Raw genomic sequence first — 12,452 nt, 5'->3', positions numbered from 1 at the left:
AACTTTTTTTTCTCTGTGCAATAAATATTATATTCAAGTAAAAAATGATGCCCTTTGAAGAGTCTAGATACCTGTGGCAAAAATGCACTTGCTAGAATTTTCAGTCTTCACGCTTGAACTATGGCAGTACAGCTGGTATGGCCAGCAATGCGAGTTTACCTGTTGGACGAAAAAAAAAAGAATGAGATGAAGGAAGGAATTGATCCACTGTAGATTCAGAAAGCCTTGTCACAAAATAGATTTTGAAGCTCTAAAAATTGGCTGCGTACTAGTGGAACATGTCACGCTGTTCATTGAATGTCTTGTTGTTATGGATGAAAAAGCTCGATTGGTGTCGGGGAAGCAAGCGCGGTGCGCTGTTGAATGCCCTCCGTCGCCCACAGGGAAAAGGAAGTTAGCTGTGAGGCAAGACCTCTGTTTAATAAAATTTTGTTGTGATGAATATAAGATTGATTCATACTATGAAAATAAGCCTGATGCGTTCTTAGACAGCATCCATCGCCCATGGAAAAAAAGGAAGTGAGCCATTAGACGCCCTTAATTTCTCACCAGGGAGAGTCTGTTTATCACGAATCATTTCTATTCTCCAACCAATCAAATACAGTATTTCGCACCGGTGTTCATCTCTATATTACACCCCCTAGAAATTTTATAGTTTCAAACGCAAAACGCTGTAAATGTTTCATTATTTTATATTAGGATAAATATAATTATAAGGAAAATATATTTTCTCTTATAATTTATATTTAAAAAGGAAGCACCCCTATGGTGGTGTTGATGTAATGTTGACACCCCACAATATTACCACTACCAGAGGCTCAATCCATAACAATTAATTTTACTGTAAACAGTAAATTAATTTTGGTTATTCCTTTCACAGTCAAGTTAGGCTGCGTCCAAGTTTTCCTTGCCTAAAGGAGGGACTTGCTCACTACCGTTGCGCCACTTAGAGTGTTTTAAACATAATGGTTGAGATTAACCCTATTGGTTGAGATCTTATAGTGTTTAAGAAATTATTTTTTTAATTACAAAAACTAATTTCATGATTTATTATAAACATTTAAAAATTATATTACTTATAATTTTTTACATATTTATAATTTCACTAAAATCATAACACTAAAGGTTACCCTCTGCTGTTGGTTTACCATGAGGGATGTACTGATGCAATGAAAAAAGAAAGAAGATCTTTGGTTTTCATTGTCTCCCTTCTGCCAGCATAAATGCCCCCCACAAATCACTCTTTTCTCCTACTTAGCCACCAACCTCCACTTTTTTTCAAACTCAACCAGGGGGACAAGTTGGTATCAAAAGGATTTCTAGAAATTTAAAGATATTTATATTAATGTAATATTTTTGAATTTTGTGTTAATAATTTTTTTACGTTAAAGTTTTTGTTATAATTAAAATATATAATATTCATATTTAAAAAGAATTAAAAACTTATACTTTATAATATAAATTGTTAATAATTTTTTTTTTTTTAAATTTTAACTTTGATATTTTGGCAATATCATTTTGTGTTTAGTGCAAGTCCGGACTCAGGTCCACAGCATAGCGGGGACCCAATCTTGATATCCAGGAAAAAAAAAAGAATTTTAAAAGCTTCGCCACTTTTCTTTTATCAGGCACATCTGTCAGATTCCGTTTCCTTCATCTCATTTCCATTCCTTATTAAATCGTTCACTATCTTAACAACATGAGCAGAGGTTGTGGTAGCACTGTTACTCCCGCTAGGAGAAGCACCGCCCGTTTGGCTAATTACCTGGGCTGTGTGGTGGCGAGTAATGGTGCCTCACCACATCCTCTTTCTCTCCCTATCCCTCCCCCTCTACCACAGTATACTTCTTTCATGAGCTCGCAAATGGAGTATCAAGCTGCTGCTGAATCTGCTGCCCAAGCTACATACAAATAAGCACGAGGAAGCCGTCTGCAGAATACAGTTAGATCGTATTCTCCTAGGCAGGAAGAATTTCACGAGTGGTGCCGAAGATGCTGTCTAAATGATCACACTAACCAGTTGATCGACGACAGAAAGCTTCATCTTTTTCTTGTAGAAGAGGTTAGCCACATATCTGTTCACAATCTATATATATACGCATGTCTTACAATTGTGTTCTTTTTAGGTCGTCTTCAGAGAGAAGCGTAAACCTGGAAGAAAGAGAAAAGAGCCAGAGAGTTCTGTGCTGTCGCCCGCCTCGTCACCTGCTCCTGCCATACGTACCACCACCACCACCATGCCATCATCCTCGTCTGCTGCTGTTCTCTCGCCCACCACCGCCGTTATGCCATCATCCTCGTCGTCATCATCTGCTGCTCTACCTGTACGCGATGCTCCGGGTTATACTGTTGAGCAACCTGTTGTGCCTGATGCCCCCGCCCCCAAAGTCAAGCTTGCTACCGTTAAATAATACATTACTTCCATTGTCGATCTCCATTTTGAACAAGCCAAAACAGAACCTTGCTTCAATCGTCCGCATCTGCGTGGCCCGCTTGTTCATGCACTGGTTGATCATTTGAAATGTGTGGAAAACGAGCTTAGTCGACAAAACTACGAAGACAGAGGCATGCGTACGACAGCATATGGTTATTCGACATCAGCTGAGATGGAGCGTATTGTAGATCATTTTCTGGCCACCAACAAGCAACAAGGACTGCGAAATTGCACTGCTTTTCTTCTGCAACACTATGGACTTCTATGGGGCGAAAGCATTCGTATGATGGAACTTGCCGATCTACAAACATTACTTCTTGAGCGCAAGGGTGTCACTGAATGTCATGCGTTGGTGATGGTGCTTAAGCAAGGAAAAGCAAACCAAGAGGGCCGTGTGGAGTTTGCTGCTGCGATGCGTAACGCCAATGTTGTTATCTGTCCTTTGATGATGCTTTCCTTTTATCTCTTTCATCGGTGGCACGTTGCTGGTGAGGCATTCCTTGTTTCCAAAGCAATCGAGATTGGTTCGACATCAAGCTCATCAGAGGCAGAGATCGCAACACGCAGTCCATTACATATGATCGTCATCGCGAGTGTACTTTAGAAGCATTCAAGTCAGTCGGCATTCATAGTGAAGCGGTCACTCATGCTATGAGGGGTTCGTCAGCACGCACGGCAGAGATATCTGGAACGAGTGAAGAGTCTATCCGGCGATTAGGTCGTTGGAATAATTCTGCTTTATCGACCAGTTATCTAACCAATTTGCCTCGTGATATCATGTGGACCATGGCAGGATCCACTAGAGAGGCTGGCCAATTCTACTTACCTCGTGCTGCTGTTACACCACCCCTTGAGCTTTGTAAGAAGGTTTTTCCTGAAGTCGATCGGTGGCGGGCGTTGCTGGATGCCAAACAAGTGGAGGACTCGTGCATGGCTGATTCGTTTTTGCTTCTTCTTGTGCAGTTGCGTGTTGTATTTTTGCAAGATTCGGTTTTGATGAAAAAGCGCTGTCCAGGTCATCATTTGTAGCAAGATCCTTTGTATCTTGAATTTGAACGGTATGTGCTGGTGGACTACAGTCTTTCGTTTATATACTAATTATCCTTTTAAAATAGTAACTTGAATCATGCACTTGAAAACAACGAAGAGCCCACTGATCTGTTACTTCAACGTGCCGTGCCGATCATTGAAAATAGACTTGCCATCTTGCAACAACAAATCGCTGCTCAGCAACAAGACACCAATCGCATTGTACAATCTTTCTCTAACGCCATACCCACTCTAGAAGCACTTGCGTAGCTTGTACCAAACATGAGTCGTATAGGAGATATTGTACAGCATTGGGACCGTATCGCCAGCGGACAAGCGTCCTTGAGCGTCACGCTCAACTTGGCAGGTCAGCAGCAGCAACAACAACAGCAGCAGGAAGGTTGGGGCTTGGTTTCGCTCCCGTCCTCGTCCTCCTCCCTCCCATCCACCATGACAGCAACTGTGGCACTGCTATCAGCAGCACCAGTGCCATCATCATCTTCGTCGTCGTCGTCAGCAGCACCAGCACCAACATCGTCATCATCATCGTCAGCAGCAGCAGCACCAACTCATCACCATCATCATCACCCCCAACAACAACAGCCCATATATCCATCCATGAACCGCACAAACATCCAAACAATCCCACAATTATGGACTGAATGGTTTGACAGTTGGAATGGCGGCATGTCTGTGATTAGAATGGAAGAAGTGTACAAAACTGCATGGCGAAAAAGTGATTCAGACGGCAAATGGTTTCGTAGAAGACGAGCGATTATTCGAAAAGTTCAAGATTATATCGAAAGAAAAGGAATGCAAGAAAGAGTACCAGAAGTGTTGGACACTATACATAGACACTATCTCGCTGTCTGCATTACCTCATTAGATTCATTATCGAAAGACTTATGTTTTTTTGATACACTTTAAACTTTTTGTATATTCATTTCACCATCTTTTTCTTTTTTTCACTCGCTAGCTTTCCCTTTGACACGCTTTTTTTCAACTTTCTAACATTGGCCTTGCTTGGCCATATTTTTTTTATTGTATTACTCTCATGTTGTGGTCTATTGGCCATGATGCTTTTTGCCTCGCTTTTTTTTTCTTTTTAACTTTTGCTTGTTTCGTGGCCTTGTTTGGCCCTTTTTTTTTCAAAGAATATATAACTTTTGTTTCGTGGGCTCACGAGGCCTGTCCTAAAAATGATTGTCAATGGTTTGGAATAGGGAGTGCTTATTATAGTACGTTTTCTGAAGCATGATGAAATGCATTTGATAAATTAGTTGCACTTGATGCAGAGCTTAAGATGTAGGAATTAGATTATATATATACACGCAGTACTGGATATGGCTCTAATTTTAGTAATTTAATAATGGACACTCGAGACGACTGTGTAAACCACGAATGATACATGGTTAGCAGCATGGCGATAATGTATTACTGGGAACAGAAATATGTTGTTTAAATGAAGGCGATGTAGATTAGTTTTTCTCTCCAAAAATGTTCGTACTGCTGCAGATGTTGCGTTGGTTTTTCGCACCTTCCGCTGTCAAAATGCATTGTGAATACATAAATCTTGAGCAGTTATCAAGGAAGGATAGTCATTAGAACTGCTTATAGTTAGTTCATCGGTCGATAGTAGTTACAAAGTGGTTTTATAATCGTTGCAATAGCAGCAATAAGTTGCTGTTATTCATCAGTCAGGCAAAGAAAGGAACAAGATATGACATGTTCCTACACAACACTAACTATCTCTACCTAGTGTCTGTTACATGTTCAAAGTACAGGAAAGGAGAGAAAACATTGTTAATATCTCAAGCATAGATAGAATAGCGTATACCGTCCAATCCACTGAATAAATGTGCCATCTATACCAATGCTTTTTGAAAGCTATCAACAAGGTACCTGACGAGACAGAAGAAAGATAGGGTTAGTCTGAAGTGTAGACACTGATGTTGGATCAACGTGTATGTTAGAGTGTAATAGTTTTGCTAACACCATGGCATCCATATCACTGTCATCTAACATTGAAAGTATTGGAGAAAACACTAAAATGTAGGCTCTTTGAGTGGTACAGTTGCTGTATGTAGCTAGCATGATACAAATTACACGACCTAGAGCAGCTCAATCATTAAGAACAGCACGATTTAAAAAACTTATTCTGCAATCTCGGATGACATTAACCTTTCCTTGAATACATGGAATCAATGCCCAGTTCATTTAAAGCATTTTGAAGGTTTTCTGTAATTATTCTAAAGATACCAAGCTCTTCTTTTATTAATAACAAGCAGGTCCACGGCTCTACTTATAAGAACGGTCCCCAACAATTGATATTCGCAGATATCATTCGGTATAACCAATGATATCGCTGGATATCACTGTGGTCCTGCTATTGGGATTTCAAAGATGGTGGACCCAGGTGGACTTTGGTGGACCTCAAGATTTTATACTTGTATATAAAGAGGCAAGGTGGGCCCCCAAAGAAGTTGGGGGTTTTTTAAAGAGTGGATGCGGTAGTTATGCATGAAGTTTCTGTTTGTATATGTAAACTTACTATATTGGTCTAAAAAGCTCCCAGTATATGCAATAGCTGCAAGAACAGAACTTCATGTTAGTTACTCAATACTACATCGGATGAAGCACTCCGAGTGTATGCTTTCGTTACAAAGAGAAGTCTTTTATGGGTTTTTTTTCACGTACACCAACATGCACCATTCCATGTACCTAAAAAAAAGTGACGGGTCTCGCACTACCACTGTTCTGCATCTTCATAGTCCCCCTACAGCCCTTGCTTCAAAAGATCATGTGTACTTTTCATACTGCTCTCTTACAAACATATGCAAAGTGCTGAAAAATGCCGCTCTTGTATATATAATTTGATGTCATGCCGAAACCAGTTGGATCCAAAAAAAAGGATGCTACAATGCATTTTTATATATAAAAACATTCTCAGCGTATTACAAAGCAGCACATGTTTTACGATGCTGATAGAATGCGTTTATTTTTTTTCATTGTTGTAAATGACCAATGCGATTAAGTAGAGATTTGAAAAGTTAGGGACAGTGTAGGAGCAACAACCCCTGAATTATTTAAGACGACCCCGTTCAAGGGAAGTTTTTTCTTATATAAAAGTGAATTCTTTTGAGGTTAATCTTTTATCTACATTCGCTCTTTTGTTGATGCATAATGGCAAGCAATGAACGTATGGTTGCTTACTACTGTCGAACGTGCAGTAGGTCAAACCCATGGGGTTATGAGTTGGTGACAAATCGAGTACGGCAAAACCACGATGAGCGTGATCACGTTGTACTAAGAGGCGAGACACAGCAGGATGGTATTTTATAAGCTACTTTTCCAAGCATCAGTATGGTAATAATGATATTTGACTTCGAATATAGTGGCTAGTATGATCGCTCTCTATGAATCCTTGAGCAATAACACGTCCCGATCATCAGTTGGCAATGGCGTAACCATGGATAGTACTGGTGAATCCAGTGTTTTGCCACTACTAGCAGGCAATTCTAATGCGGACATGGACGATTATGGTGATGATACGATGGATATTGATGATGGCAACCCCCCTTCTCCTATTCATCCTTCGTCTCCGGAGTCCCTTTCACTTCCCTACCCTCGTCCTCAAGGTATGATAAGTTGTTGAGTAGAATTGTTGATAGATCGACTAATAACGAATTATCTCTGAATGTAGCTGTCAATGCCAACCGCAGAATACCTCTCGACATTGAGGATAACATATTCGAAAACGGTGGTGATAGCGATAGTGAGACTGTGGTTGGTGCTCATGCTCGTGTATTGGATGCGGACGACATTGAGTGGGGGTACAGCAACGAGGAAGACGATATAGTCGATATAATAGGAGGTCGGTTTCCAAAGGACAATTTTATTATATTCACTTGCATAGTAATACTAAATAAGTGTTTCTTCAAAAAAGATAACACTTACCTCGATAATTCAGCATCAGAAAGAATGCTACTTCAGCATTATCGACATCCAGTTGCACTCGTCCTCGTTTTCCTTGTCTTGTTCCAGTTGCATTTTTTTTCTGAGCATATTTCAGGCATAGTTATCGAGTTTTTCTCAGTCCTGCTTGCAGATCTCCTTGGCCCGGATGCCCATATCCCTCGTTCACTTGCTACCCTGCGTAGTATAACTGGCTTCTCTGTCTTAACAGACAACATCGTCTTATATGTGTCGTGTTCCCGGTGCCACAGTCTCTACCTGAAACGATCCGACGATTGCCCCACCGAATGCACCAATGACGACATTCGATACCAAGGATTGTGCGGCACCAGATTGTTCAAAGCATTAAGGAGTCGCCTATCTCTAGTAAAGGAATTTGCGTACCAGCCCTTGGCTGCTAGTATACAGAGGCTCTTCAAGCGACTAGGGTTCAAGGCAAAAATTGAACAATGGCGTTCCCGCACACGATATGAAAACAAATTTTTTGACATCTATGATGGCGATATGTGGTGTGGTATGCTTGATAGAAGTGGTGCCCCATTCGTTCCTTCATATCGTTCGTTGTTGTTGACGCTTAACGTTGATTGGTTTGGTCCGTTCATCGATTCTACGTACTTGTGCAGTGCTCTATACTTGACTGTCAACAACTTGCCGCGGTCAGAGCGCTTTAAAACAGAGAATGTAATCCTTGTTGGTATCATGCCAGGTCCAAATGAGCCAAGTACATCTGATATGAATCATTACCTTCATCCACTGGTTGATGAACTGTTGGAGTGGTATGATGGAAAAAGGATCAGCACCTACAGCAATCCAACAGAAAGCGCTCTTGTCCGGGTAGCTTTGCTCAACAGTGCATGCCTCTGTGCTTGCCATAAATGCCTTCGCCAGTTCGCCGTCTTCGAGGGTACATCGAGTATAAACTACTCTGGTTTCGAAGTCGATGATTGGGAGCTGCGCACAAATGAAGGCAATTTGGGTGATGCCACTCGATGGAAATATGCTGCTACTATGGCTGCTCGGCGACAGATCGAACGTGAAACTGGGACGGGATGGTCAGAGCTTCATCGCCTACGCTACTTTGATCCCGTTCGTTGTACTATTATCGACCCAATGCATAATTTGTTCCTTAATACCGCTAAGCGTATAACAAAACTTTGGATCGAAGATGCGCATCTGACAAATCGAGATCTGAAGGAAATGGAAACGTAAGTTTTAGTAGCAGTTCTTTATTGTGTTTGCTGCTATCGTTGTTAATAGATGGATGTCATGATCTTGTTCTGTGAATGACGGTATACCTAGACTGGCTGATGGCACTGTCCTCCCACCCAACTATGTTTCCTTGAAGCGTAAGATCGAAAGTGGTTTTTCGTTCATGACTGCTGATGATTGGAAGTCATGGTGCCTAGTGTATTCACCTTTTGTGCTGCAGGGATACCTCGAAGATCGTTTGCTTCATAATTGGCTACTTTTTGTCAACACATGCCGTTTACTAGTAAAGCCATCGATTACTAAGAGCGAGGTCAATTTGGCACACGCAAATTTGCTGAATTCTTACACTGGTGTTGAAGACTTGTATGGCGCAGAAGCAGTAACACCAAACATGCACTTACATATGCATCTGGATATGACGATCCTTGATTTCGGCCGCTTGTACTGATTCTGGCTCTTCAGCTTTGAGAGATACAACGGGTATCTGAAAGAGATCGATACAAACCAGAAGGAGTCTTTCGAAGTGACTTTCTTGAAACGGTTTCTGCAAAAGACTGGTGGTCGTGATTTTCTTCGCTGGTTTGAAGGTCGATTCCAAGACCGTCCACATCATTTTGAATATTTAACTCGTTTTCTTGATTATATTCAACCCATCTACCAAACTCCTGACGTTGACCCACTTCGATTTGACATTCATGGGCTCTACTTATGGTCAACGGGCACAGAAGAAGCGACAGGATCTGAGCCATTGCCCCCAAGCTCTTACCCTCTGAAAACTGGACTGACCGCGACCATGCCTGACACATTGTATGAAAATCTGTATGAGTTCTACGATCATGTATACGACCAAGCTTTCGACCATTTCTGGTACCCTGTAATTGGCTTGGAAATCGTTAGCAATTATTATCAGAAGATTAAGACAGTTGACATCATGGGTCAGACTTACCGGAGCATGGCAGCACGATCTCGGCGAGGAGCGCATGTACAAGTTCTGTACGAATCAGGGCAACGTAATACTAGTCCACAGCCACCACCAGTTGCATGGCCATGTGAAGTACAGTATTTCTTCCAGCATGTGCTGACCATAGATAGCGTGCCAACAGAGCATGTATTTGCATTTGTACAATGGTATGCTTCGCGCGACGATGATGTTCCTCCTCCCTCCTTCATGGATGAGTACTTGGAAACAACATGGAGTAGTCGATTTCGAGCCGAGAGTAGCGATTGCATCGTGCCTGTTCACCATTTGAACACACAAGTTGCAGTCGTTAAATATGATAGCCTAGACAATGATAATGCCGGAACAACAGTAGTCATTCCCTTGCCTAAAAAAATGTTAGCATAAGGGCAAACCCTTTACTTTCCGCATGAATATCCCATCTCTACATTTATACTTTCATCTCTCCTCCTCAACAAACAAAACCGTTTACTGCCTTAGAAAATATGTTCTTGCCTTTACATGTCTATTCAACTGTCGAAACAGCTACGTAAGTGCCTATATTCTTGTTGAGCTCGTCAGCGAAACGATTAACAGCACAATATGATGTATAAAGAAAGTGATCATTTGTACAAAGAGATAGTTCTGTATAGTATCTAGGAACGCGTGTATATACAAGGCCAACCGTACCAAATGCTGGTTCCACCAATGAGGCTTTTCTCTGAATGTGTGGCAGCTTGTATGTGTACTGAATACCCTTCCTTTGAGTGTATCGAGAATAAAGCGTCGAATGAAGGAGATGCTGCTCAGTGTAAAGATTAAGGGTGTTCTCAAAAAGGGCGAACGGCCGTTCGCCCCACCCATGAATAGAAATAAATTTAAAAGCCGAAAAATTGGTTTTTTATATGAAGATGGGTCGAAGCTTCCAAATTGAGCGAATCGTCGTCTCAACAATTTGTTGAGACGACGCCTCGGTCCAAACTCGAAAAGGAAAGTAGCTGTCTCACATCCATGCAACAGCAATCGACTTAAATTTGGAAAAGCAGAAAAGATATCATTTTTCCTATACCTGTCAATAGTACATCATCATTGCAGTACCAATAGTACAGCTAGGTATCACTGATATGAATGTTTTTAGAAATACAAGTTTATTCTGATCGTGCTTAAAAGATACGAAGAAACACAAAAAAAAAATAAAGAAACCGCTCTTTTCCAATTTTCTTTTTTTTTCAATGGACAACAACCCCCGTTTATCACTCATTCAAGTTAATCGCGAGCAGGCTACTCAACGCCGTCGCCGTATCAGTGAACGAAGACGTCGACTGTTTTGGCTTCTTATGACAACTATGGCCGAAGCATCGCTCCGAACATTAGGCTTCCTTCCAGAAATGTATGCTTACATTGGTTCCCCTCTCCATTTTCGCCAAGTTCGTGGTCCCTATCAAGCAAAGCAATCCATGGATTACTGGAGAATCGAGCATAAGAACTTGACGGATGATGACAACCCGCGAAACAGCTACAAGGCTCATTATCGCATGAACAAGGCTACTTTCATTTGGTTAGTGGATATGCTATCTCAAGATCCAGCTTTCCAACGTAGCTCTCCGCGTGTTACTCCATCGTACATCCAAATTGCTTGTGTTCTATGGCGCTACGCAAACACGCATCTTGGATACCGTTTGTTTAGTACTCGTTTTGGTTTTTCGCAAGGCTCTTACAGGAACTTCAGCCAGAACTTTATGCAAGCAATAGTGAACATACTCGGAAGGATGATCCGATGGCCGCAGACCCCAGAAGAAGTACAGAGAAATGCAGACGACTTTGCAAAAGTAGTTTTCGAATCGGATCGAACAAGAGCGGTAGCAAGACCCAAATTGCTAAATGTTATTGGGGCTATGGATGGGAAGCTAGTGATTATCCACAAGCCAAGTTATAGTGGGATAAGTTGGATGGATCGCAAAAACCACCATTCAATGAATCTCCTAGCTATATGCAATGCACAGCAGCGGTTTTTGACTGTTTATGTTGGTAAATCAGGTAACGTTCACAAATCACAATTTCCTTTCGTAATTGTATCCTTGCTAATATATTGTCATGATACAAGGTTGTGCACACAATTCTCGGGTGTTTGCCAATTCGGAACTAGCAAGAGATTTGAAAAATGATCCAGATGCCAAATGTCCAAATGACTCATACATTATTGCAGGTATGTAAAGATGATTCATTATGTCTATATAGCAAGTTCATGCTAATTATAGTTTTTGCATTTAACAGATTCCGCTTATCCTCAACGCCCGTACATTATGACACCTTATCCAAAAAACACACGAGATTGCGCCAAGAAAGACTTTAATTATGCTTTATCGTCGCAGCGTATGGCAATTGAACATGCATTTGGTGCGCTCACTTCGTGTTGGCGATTCCTTAAGCATTACTTGTACCAGCTGAATCCGGTCGATCTCGCCACCACCATCTATGTCTGCTGTATCCTTCACAATATCTGCATCGACCGACCTGGCAACGAACTCCCGGATAACATTGATGATTTTGACCAGGAGCTCAATGCTGATCATCTTGTGAGTATTGCCGAAGTCGATGCGCATCGTAGAACAGCCGAAGAAGATGAAGACAGTGGAAATACCGAAACTGCAACAGTAGTAGATATGTAACCAAATACTTCCAGCCTGCTGTCTATCTCTGTCGAACAAGACGACATCTTGACCGACGCTGAAGTACGGCAGCTACGTCAAGCAGGGAATGCCAAACGCGACACACTTAAGGATGAGTTACAAGCACGTCATTCCGGCCGGCGTCAAGCATAATTTGTATCAATAAAACCACAATGATAAGAGTCTTTAAAAACCCAAT

Source organism: Zychaea mexicana (genome assembly GCF_025766255.1).
Source record: "Zychaea mexicana strain RSA 1403 chromosome Unknown BDB00scaffold_91, whole genome shotgun sequence".
In the NCBI taxonomy this organism is placed as follows: domain Eukaryota; kingdom Fungi; phylum Mucoromycota; class Mucoromycetes; order Mucorales; family Lichtheimiaceae; genus Zychaea; species Zychaea mexicana.
This window is presented reverse-complemented; position numbering follows the sequence as displayed.